Raw genomic sequence first — 9,937 nt, 5'->3', positions numbered from 1 at the left:
AAAACTTGAGAGACTATTGAATGCTGAGAATGAACTGAGGGTTGAGGGTGAAGGGGGAGGGGGGAAAAGAGGTGGTGGTGATGGTGGAGGGCACTTAAGGGGAAGAGCACTGAGTGTTGTATGGAAAACAATCTGACAGTAAAATATTATGGAGAGAAGAAAAAAGAATAAATGAACTATAAAAACAAAAAATGTTAAAAGAAAGCACAAAAGTAAGTCTTACTGATTTTGGAGTAGGCAAAGATTTCCTAAATACCAAAAAAGTGCTTTGTAGAAAATAATTAATACATTAAAAGTAAAAAACTCTGTTCAACAAAAGATACTATTAAAGACACAAAGACATAGACTGGGTGAATTTTACATAAACACACACACATGTATATATACATGTATATCTATATGCATGTGTGACCATGTATATAAATACATATGTATGATATGTACATGCTACAGATAAAGTATTATATTCAAAATACATAAAGGACTCCTAAAGTCAATAAAAAGTACAGACAACCTCCTGGGGAAATGGATAAAGATGAAAAAACTTCATGAAAGAGAATGTCAACATAATCAATAAACATATAAAAAGTTGCTAAGATATTCAGATTAGGATGAAAGTGTGATGCCAGTGTGTAAGCCAACATCCTGGAAAAAATTAAGGCACTGAAGATGCCAGGTGTAAGAGAGGGGGCAAGTAAATAGGATGTCTCCTGCATTGCTGATGAGGTTAGAAGTTGGAGAGCCACTCCGCAAAACTATCAGATAGTATTTGAATCAGAGTCGTATCCCTATCCCAGCAAGTTCACTCTTTAATGTATATACAAAACAAATATATACATATGATTGTAAAACACATAGATGAAAACGTTCATTGGAGCCGGACTTGGGATAACCTCAAGCTGAAACTATCTTAAATATTCATTAATGTAAGTATGGATAAGTTAACTGCAGTATGTTCAAACAATGAGACACTACACAGCAATGAAACCGGACATGTTTCACTACAGAACATAGATAAGCCTCATAAGCACATTCCTGAGGGAAAGGAAGCAGATAGTAAGAGAACATATTTATGCAGGGTCAGACAACCGGAAGGTGAGATAAGAAGGCTCCAGGGACTGGTCGCATTCTGTCTGTGTCTCTCTTTGAGTGCTGGATAGACGTGTTTGGTCACTTTGTGAAAATTCATTGAGCTGTGTGCATTTTCCTATATAACATTGTACTTCCAGAAACTTTCTAGGTTATATAAATTTTAAAAGTACTTAAGCGCTATTTCCACCCTGACTTGACCTGACAAATGATGACTTTTCTCCCTGTGATTTCCCACCCCGTCTGTCTTCAAACCCCATTCACAAGTCAGTGAGATTGGAAGAACATTTCTGCTCTTCTGAGGAAAGGAAAGGATACTTAGAAAACCTCTAAATGCTGCAGTAGGGGAGGAACTCACACCCGTCTCCTCCTTCTTTCCCAACTTCTCACCATTCCACTTGATTGGAAAATTCTCTCCACCCCTGAGACAGAACAAAGCCCCACCTGATCCAGCTGCACAACTGGACAGTCGCAAACCCAGCTCGTATTCCTTGCCCCCTCCTCTTTCAGGAGCCCCTTGGAGGCAAAGTGACCAAGACTGGATGTCCACGTAGGCGCTCTTCTGACACTCCATTCCTTTGAGAAAGAAGCAGGCTTCTATAGTCAGGACTGAACAGACTTAAATCCCAATGTCTCCATTTCCTAGCTGTGTGATTGCATCCAGTCACTTAGATCCCGAGCCTTATCCTTCTGTGTAAAGCTATAATGGTTAATAACAAGTATTCACAGGATTTTTGTGAGGATTGGTGATAATGTCTATCCTGGCATATCCAGTATATGCTCAATGAATTATTGATCTTATTATTGTTTATAGCTGGGAAATGTAGCCACCAAAGCATTAGCCTAAAGACACTCCTCTGTCTGGAGAGTAAGCATATGGAATTCTTTTCACAGCTCAGTAGTATGTGTTAATTATAATTGTGGTCTGGGGAAAATAGTAATTCTGTACTGGGGGGGAAGGTTGTGGGCTATAGCTCTACTCTGCTACTAATGGATCTGTGTGACCTGGGCCAAGTTCTTCCACCTTGGCCTTTACCCACAAAGTGAGGTCAGGTGGGATGCCTTCTTCCTGCCTTAAAATTAGGTGGATCTAGCAGTCTTTTGGGCTTTTGCATTTCTGTGGGTCCTGTCCCCTACTTCTCCCTTTATACACCCATAAACGTGGATGTGGTGTCCTCCCAGTAAACAGGGTGCACATGTTTGAGGCAGGGGCGAAACCCAGAACGTGAGAGAATGAACATATGGGTGAATAGGCAGTGAAGTAAGGTCAGATACCATGAACCATTTTAGATTTGTGGTCTGGATCAAAACACCTAAAAAGAGGTGACAACTGTGCATTTTAGTTGAGTTTGAAAAATGATTATTTTGATTGATCAGAGAAGGGAGGAGGAAAGAAAGCTACAATATTTAGCACTTTGGGACTCCAAAACTCATAATTTGGCATTGTTTGAAACTTCTTGGAGGTAGGAAGCACTGTCCTTTAATCCACTGAAGGAAATAAGAATGTGTCACCCCTAAGTATGCCTCTTTGACATAAGAACTATTTTGAGCTGAAGACAATTAAGAAACAGCAAACACATGAAAGTTCCCTGTTTTCTGCGAGAGACAGTCTAAATTCTCCTTCTACTGGAAACAGATTCCAACTATACCATAGAGGGCCACAGAGGACTCTGCAAACAAACCTCCCCCCTTCAGCTTCCACTCATATACTTACCTTCCCACAGTTTTCTGCCCTGGGAAGCCTGTTCTGTCATTTATCTACAAATGTATTGTTCTTCGTTGAAGATGCTTTACAAACTGCGGTCCTGGGCCATGGCGTTGACTTACTCTTTGTTTTAGGTTTTTCCCTGGAGATGTGTGCTGCACAAATTAGTAAGCTGCTTGTTTGTTTGTTTTTTATCTTGTTAATCTGTCATTTTTTAAAGGGTCTGAGCTAAAAACCTAAGATGGTTAGAGGTACATGTCTCTCCCACTATCTGAAAGTAGTGCATTCCCATGAAAACTTCAGTAAAATGGCATAAAGCAAAGAAGCAATGACTATTAATTTAATGTGGGAAATTTTTTAGCATTCTAGACCCAAAACACAACCTCTCTTAGGACATTTTGTGATACTTTAGGACACATCCTGCTAAAGGATGTACAAGCTAAATGGAGATAAAGCACAGATGCTCACAGACAATTGTGAAATAACTTTAATTTCCTATAAGAATTCTCCACAAGAAAATTATGGAATGTTCTGAGTCACTAGAGATGAGTTTCCAATAACTGATGCACTTCCGACCCAGGCATCTGGCTCTGTTCCCAGGCAACGAGTTTGGTGGGGCCACTTTTGAGGTTCAGAGGGTGTGCTGCCTCTATAAGGGCTTGCTGCAAAAGAAGAACCTAACACTATTTTCACTTTTTACCTTTTCTTTTGTAAGTATGACAATATTCTTTCTTTTTGGTTAGCAAAAATGAAGACTAAGGTAAGTCTTTGGTTTAAAAAAAATACGCTATAATGTGAAGTTTTCAAAAGCGAGGTATACCTGTAAAGATTTGCCTCCCCCTCTCCATCTGCCTACACCAGCAAAATGTCTCCAAACCATGTGTGTGATTCTGTCCAGCAGATGACATGGGATAATTTACTAGCTCCAAGCCATTGTCTCCAGGACATGCCTGGCCAAGAGAACCAGAGCCTTGTCCTTTGATGATTCTTTGAAGGGAGGGTTGGGTTCAAGGACGTGCGGAAGTATTTAGCCTTCCTTCAATGAGACTTAATTGCTTCCCAAGGCTCCCAGTGTCCTCAGGTTAAATACTCACACCCACCAGCATCTAGTTGTATCAACATCAATATGTGCTCAGCACCTACCTCACCTCCTTTCCACAGGGCACTGGGGCTATTTGGATTCAGGGAATAGGGAATAGCTTTTCTGTTAGAGCAGTGAATTTCAACTCTGATGACTTTTCATCATCAATGACTTTTCAACTCTGAGGACTTGTTAAAAACCAACTGGTTAGAACTAAAGTGTAGCCCATGTAGGGATATTTTTTTAAAGATACCAGAAGATGTCCATTACAATCAAGGAAGAAAAGCCATTGGGTTTAGAATCTAACATTTACTTATTTTATCATAAGAACTACCTGATAAACACTTTAGAAATACAGACCCCCAGGTCTCCCCTAGCTATTTCTATGTCATTAGGATAATGAAGTTGTAGCTATACTTTTAACACGCATCCCAAGTGACTCTTATGCTTGGGACAGTTGGGGAAACACCCTTCACCAATGGGTATTGGGTCTCAGAAGCTCACAGAAGGCTGCCTATTCCTCCACTAGACACCATAAAGGCTGGGTCTTCATGCTTGACATTTGGTTGTGATTCAGCAAATATGTGTTAAATAAATGACTAATTGACTATTTCACAAATCAAGAAAATTATAGAATGTTCTGAGTCACTGAAGATGAATTTCCAATAACTCCAATGACCCTAAGGAGAAGAAACACATGTGCTATCCAGTACCCATACACTATGCTCTAGTCACTCTAGTAGTTGCTTTGCATATGTAATCTCATTTAATAACAGCCCTGGAAGTAAATATTATCATTCCTAACTTACAGGTAAGATCAACTGAGATTCCTACACCTCAGCACTGGATTTGTATCTTGTCCCTGTCACCCATTCACCATGTAAACTGGGTGTAGGTGACTATTCTTTGTGCTTTGGCTTCTATGCCTGTAGAATGGGTTAAATGACCTGTTTGGAGCAATGCTATTGTTAGGATTAGTGTCAAGGGCTGAAAACAAAATTTTGTAGGTGCCAATCAAATGGCAGCTATTATTATTAAGAAATTTTTTCAATATCATCCACACACAACTAGTAAGGAGCAGGGTCAGAATTTGCACCGAGAATTTTATGTTTCCAAACTTGTGATCTATAAGTATAGATTTTAAAATGTACTTTGACCATGGTCATGGTGGGGGGCACTTGTGGGGAGAAGCACTGGGTGTTATATGGAAACCAATTTGACAATAAACTATTAAAAAAAATAAAATGTACTTTGCACACTGGAGGTGCTTGCTTTCAGAAGTGGATAGGGGACAATGCTGAACAAACAAAAGAGACAGGCAATTACAAACAGTGGTCACTTCCAATGGGGTTTTGGACTGTGTGTGGAAAATGTTTGCCATGAGGCTGTCAGTGCCCTTCAACAGCCCTAGGGGCAATGAGTGGTAGGTGGGAGGCTCACCTAGGACATTATTCTGAACCACCTGAGATTTCATTCTAAAACTTGATACACTCAACAAGAAAATATATCTGTGTCTTTGATCATCCATAGCCAGAGAAACTCCATCTCAAATAGACAACAGATGGGTAATTGGTCAGTTCAGTTGTGGGAGGACATCAGAACCCAGTCAGTGTTTGTCCTGAATATGGTTCTCTAGCTTATAGTATGACCCATTAGTGTTGAGAACCAATATAGCAGAGTTGTTAAGGGACCATATCTTGCCACCTCCTACCTTTTGACTTCTGGGAGTGTTCCTTAATGTTTTTCTGCCTACTTTCCTTACCTAGGGTATGCCCAGGTCATTGCAAAATCTCCAACGCCTTTATCCACCCCCTGCACCCCAGCTCATATAATGTCTGAACTGGGCAATCAAAACATTGTATACCTGAAAGTTCAGTGGGAATAAACAAGGGAGATAAAGCAACTGGAAAGCCCAAGCATAGTGCTCCATGGGTGAGAGGTGCCTGGAGACTGGGTCCTCACACACACAGAGATCCACATGCAGACTCACATGCATACACAGAGCAGAAAAAGAAAAACACACACACACACCAAAGGAGGAAGTGTCACCTGATTTCTAGTGAAAGAAGAGGAATTAGCATCCACATTTTTAGTCCATTCATCCTAAGAATATTTGAAGCATCATTTCATTTCATCTTTACAACACTCTTGTGAAATTACACCTTAATGTCCCCATTTTAAATATAGGAACATCAAAGGGCAGAAAGTTTAGGTAACATGCTCTTAAGGGGTAGAGAGGCAAGCAGGCATCCCAGGCTCTGGTCTGATTCTGCTACTAAACCAGTTGAGAGGCCTGGAATGGGTCCCCTCCCTCCCCATGTGTCCCTTTCCCTCTCTTGGACCAGGACCAGGACCAGGGTGGAGGCTCTCCAGGGCTAGGACTCCTGTCCCTCTAGACTAAGCACCCATCCCTGCAAACTTCATGTCTCCTGCCTGCTGGACCAATTTCTTCAAGAGGTTTCTAAATGCCTGGGATCTGGTGTCTCTTCCTCAGTTTCCTTCTCTTTTTTCAAATGGAGGACCCCGTGTGCTATGGGGACTTCTTTAAAACCATCACGGCCTGAAATGGTGTCCCTACCTCTTCAAAGGGATGGGGGAGGGTCTCTTACTGCCGCTTGCTTCCAGGTGTTAGTGTGTCTTAAACAAGGCCCTCATGGTAAAATGACTAGAATTGGAATTCTGCATGACATTTTCTGCATGCTCTGAGCCTTGGGGAAGCCCAGGAGGAGGGAGTGACATAAGCAGAAAAGGGCCTAATCACTGACAAGGCTCAGAGCTACCACCTTCCCTACTCTGCAAATGCATGATGAGACAGGCATGCTCAGAGCTAAAGGACCTTCTCGCAACTGGTCCAGATGGGAGCCAGGTTTTGATGTATGAAGAGCAGCAGCCCCCTGTGTTCAAGGAGGGCCTGCTGTGAAATCATGGGAGATGTACTTCTCACTGGAAGACACTGTTTCCCCCTTTCTTTATGTGGGTTCATTTGTGGGACCAGATTCACCTGCTAACTCCACACTGATAATGAAACAGAGCTTCTCTGAAGGAGTGAACAAATTTAGCCCTAACCACTGAATGAGCCTCAGATAAAAAATACAGGGAGGATAATGTTGGGGATCACAGAAAGTTCCAGAAACTAGAGCCAGAGCAACATTGAGTGGACTGAAGGAAACACAGGCTACAGTAGGTAGGAGAGTCCAACCTGGGCAAGGTATCAGGTGACAGAAAAATTCCTTGGTATCCAGGGCCAAGGCCCAGGGAAGGTAAAGGGTATTCCAGCTGCAGAGCTTGGTTCAGATCCTCCAGGACCTGAGATAAGCTGGGTGACCCTACAGGACTGAGGAGTAAAAAGCAGGCTCCTCTTGCTAAAGATCCTACCAGGTAGAGCAGCACGTTCCGCCTGGAGCTCCTCCTGTCAGGGGCTCCTGAGAGCAGGTTTGGGTGAAGAGAGGGACCTAGTCCAAGCCTGGAAGAGATGCAGAGTGAGGTGAGAGGCTTGGAGCTCAGCTGTGGCCATGGCACTGACACCAGCTCAGAGGGAGATGGTCACTAGACTGGCTGACAGTGAGCAGATGCACGGGGAAGGCAGTGGCAGTGCCATCTGTCCTTCGCTGAGCCCTTCTTCCTCTTCCCAGCTTACCCCCCAAAGACAAGGAACTTCCCAGCAGTCTCTGAGCCTTTCTTTATAAATAACGCCATTCACTCATTCATTCACTCATTCATTTATTCATTCATTCACACATTTTATAATCGCCAGCTTGCCAAGTAGCTCCTACACAACAGGCACGTTGTGAGGAGGGAGGTGCACTAATGGCCATGAAGACAGTGAGAGGCTGACCCAGGACTCAAGTTCACTAGAAGAGGCCCAGCTAGAATCAGCATTTAGGTTTATGTTTGGGGGCAGGGGAGGGGAATGAGGAAGCAGAGCTATCCATACACCTGGATTCTAAGGATGATTTGGATTTTCCAAAGGCCACACCTAGTAACAGATGTGTTTTGAGGACAGCATTGAACCAGTGACTTCAGTTTCATGATATGTTGATCACAGGAAGTTGCTGGTGTAGAGACCTTGGGGATCCCTGTTCTTGTGTTCCCAGAAAAGAGAAGTTCCATGGCAAGGAGAATCTGGAGAATCTGACCATCATTGAGGGAAGGTATACTGGGGCAGGAGCTCAGAGGTTGCTCACATACTGCCAACCTCAGTGTCACTACTAGTCAGGGGACTTGGATTCTGTCACCATGCCATTCTGGGGTCTTCTCCAAAATGAAAGCAACTCTGGCACAAAACAGGCATTTTAGCTTTTCCCTTCCTCTCTCAGACCTTCTTCACTGAGTGATGATACGTTGGAAGAATCCCTTATTTCCACCTATGCTAATTCATGCCCCTCCTATTTTCATCAGAGCTAGAAATACTACTGTTAATCCCAAGGCCACTTCAAACATTAAGCAGCTTTATTCCTACCTAAGAGGATTCATCTTAGCAAAGATTAAAGATTTACCCAAAACAAGGCTCTTTTTTTTCTCATTACCTTGCTTGTCACATAAAGCTCTCCCAGGACTGAGTGGACCCAGTTGCAAGCCAGGAAATCTAAGTTATCCTTCCCACCTGTAATCATTTCCCTGCCTGGGCTTAATTTCCTGTATAGGCATTAGGAGTAGGGAGGGGCTAAGGCAAAGAACACAGAATTTCAATGTAGAATTAATTTTCTTGTGGGGATTGTTATTTCACTTTGGGGGAGTTATTTCCTCTTGTAGCCTCAAATTCCCCAATCATCACTTGAAGAGTATAGCCATTAAACTAGTGGCTCTGAAGTAGGATGTGTCTCTGGTGCTAGGAATCTCCCAGTCTGTTGAGGGGAAGAACCTTCACACTTGGATAGCTCCCAGAATCAGACATGCTTGGCATATACTAGGGTCTCCATTAATATTTGTTAAATGAATGTGGAAAAAATGATCACTATGAAAGAGCTGTTATTTGAAGCTTTGATGCTGGGAGAGCCCCCAGGTGATACAGAGCCAAGAGAGGAGGAAAGCATTGCAGCCAACAAGACCTCCAGGTGTCAGGGCTGGAACTGAAAGTGGCAAAGAAAGAGTGGAAGAGGGCTCTTAGAGGCTACGGTAGTTAGAAGAGACTTCCAGGTTTTTGGTGGGTGGTGGGTGGTAGGTGGTATGCAACTAGGTTAGAAAGGAAGGGCCAGGGCTAGAAGGCTGGGTGGGGAGGAGGGAAAAGGTTATCCCAGAAGAGGAATTAGCCCATGAAAATCTCTGAAGTAGGAGAGGGGTGAAGGTGTGGTTGGTGAAGGCAAAGCAGGTTTACCCAGATTAGCAACCAGTCAGGAAGAGGTGGGGTTGGGGGGGGTGATAATTAAGTAATCTGAATATGTGTAGTTCAGTGGAGTTAGGAGAAAGACGGGAAAAGTGTATTGAACCCGCATACAAGAAGTCTGTCCTAAGTCAATCAGTGACCTCTGGCATCTACCTTTATAAGACAACTGGTGCCTACGTCAGCTCCTCTGCACCCCTATCCCACATGTTCATGTGCCCAAATGTATGTTATCCCACAGAATAGAAGCAAGAGAAAGAAGGTAGCAAGGCCACAAAAAGAACTCAGATCTTCCTCCAAGGTTAACTCATTAAACCATCTAGGAAGCCTGTGGATCACCCCTCCCCCAACACAAACCCTATGCCTGGGTCTGAGGGAGAGGTTGGCACTGGGAATTAGGTACCAGTGACATCATGGTCACACAGCCAGTGCCAAAAACTATCAAGTGGGTGGTTTTCATCACAAAAGCTGAGCCAACTGGTAATTGAGGGGAGTAGAGTGAATCATGTTTGACAGGTGAGGAATGAAAACAGAGGGGGCCTGGGGTGATTCTGTTTCCTTGAGGCAGGGCACAATCATCCTATAAAAAGCCAGCTTGCCGCTGACTTCACATCAGATCAGAGCAACCAGACAACCCGTTCTCTGTGTACCAGGTGAGTCTCTTATTGGAACCATTTGAAATTCATGTTTATTTTTTGATTATTGGAATATGGACAAAGGCACACATGTTTAAGAGGGATGG

The 9,937-nt window shown here is 43.1% G+C and overlaps 1 protein-coding gene across 2 annotated transcripts in view; it reads left to right on the top strand.

Moving 5' to 3' along the window:
* The window catches only part of LOC115300163 (cornifin-B), a 38,224-nt gene that overhangs the window by 24,661 nt on the left and 3,626 nt on the right, over positions 1–9,937 (top strand). Inside the window, exon 1 of one of the 2 annotated variants that reach the window (XM_029949792.1) lies at positions 9,817–9,848. The exons of the other annotated variant lie outside the window; for it this stretch is intronic. The gene's annotated coding sequence lies outside the window, so the exon portion shown is untranslated. Of the gene's footprint in view, positions 1–9,816; positions 9,849–9,937 lie in introns of those variants that run through there. 2 annotated transcript variants of the gene reach the window in all.

The sequence above is a fragment of the Suricata suricatta genome, chromosome 8 (genome assembly GCF_006229205.1).
Source record: "Suricata suricatta isolate VVHF042 chromosome 8, meerkat_22Aug2017_6uvM2_HiC, whole genome shotgun sequence".
NCBI classification, from domain to species: domain Eukaryota; kingdom Metazoa; phylum Chordata; class Mammalia; order Carnivora; family Herpestidae; genus Suricata; species Suricata suricatta.
Note: the sequence above shows the minus strand (reverse complement) of the source record. Positions and strands in the feature narration are given on the sequence as shown.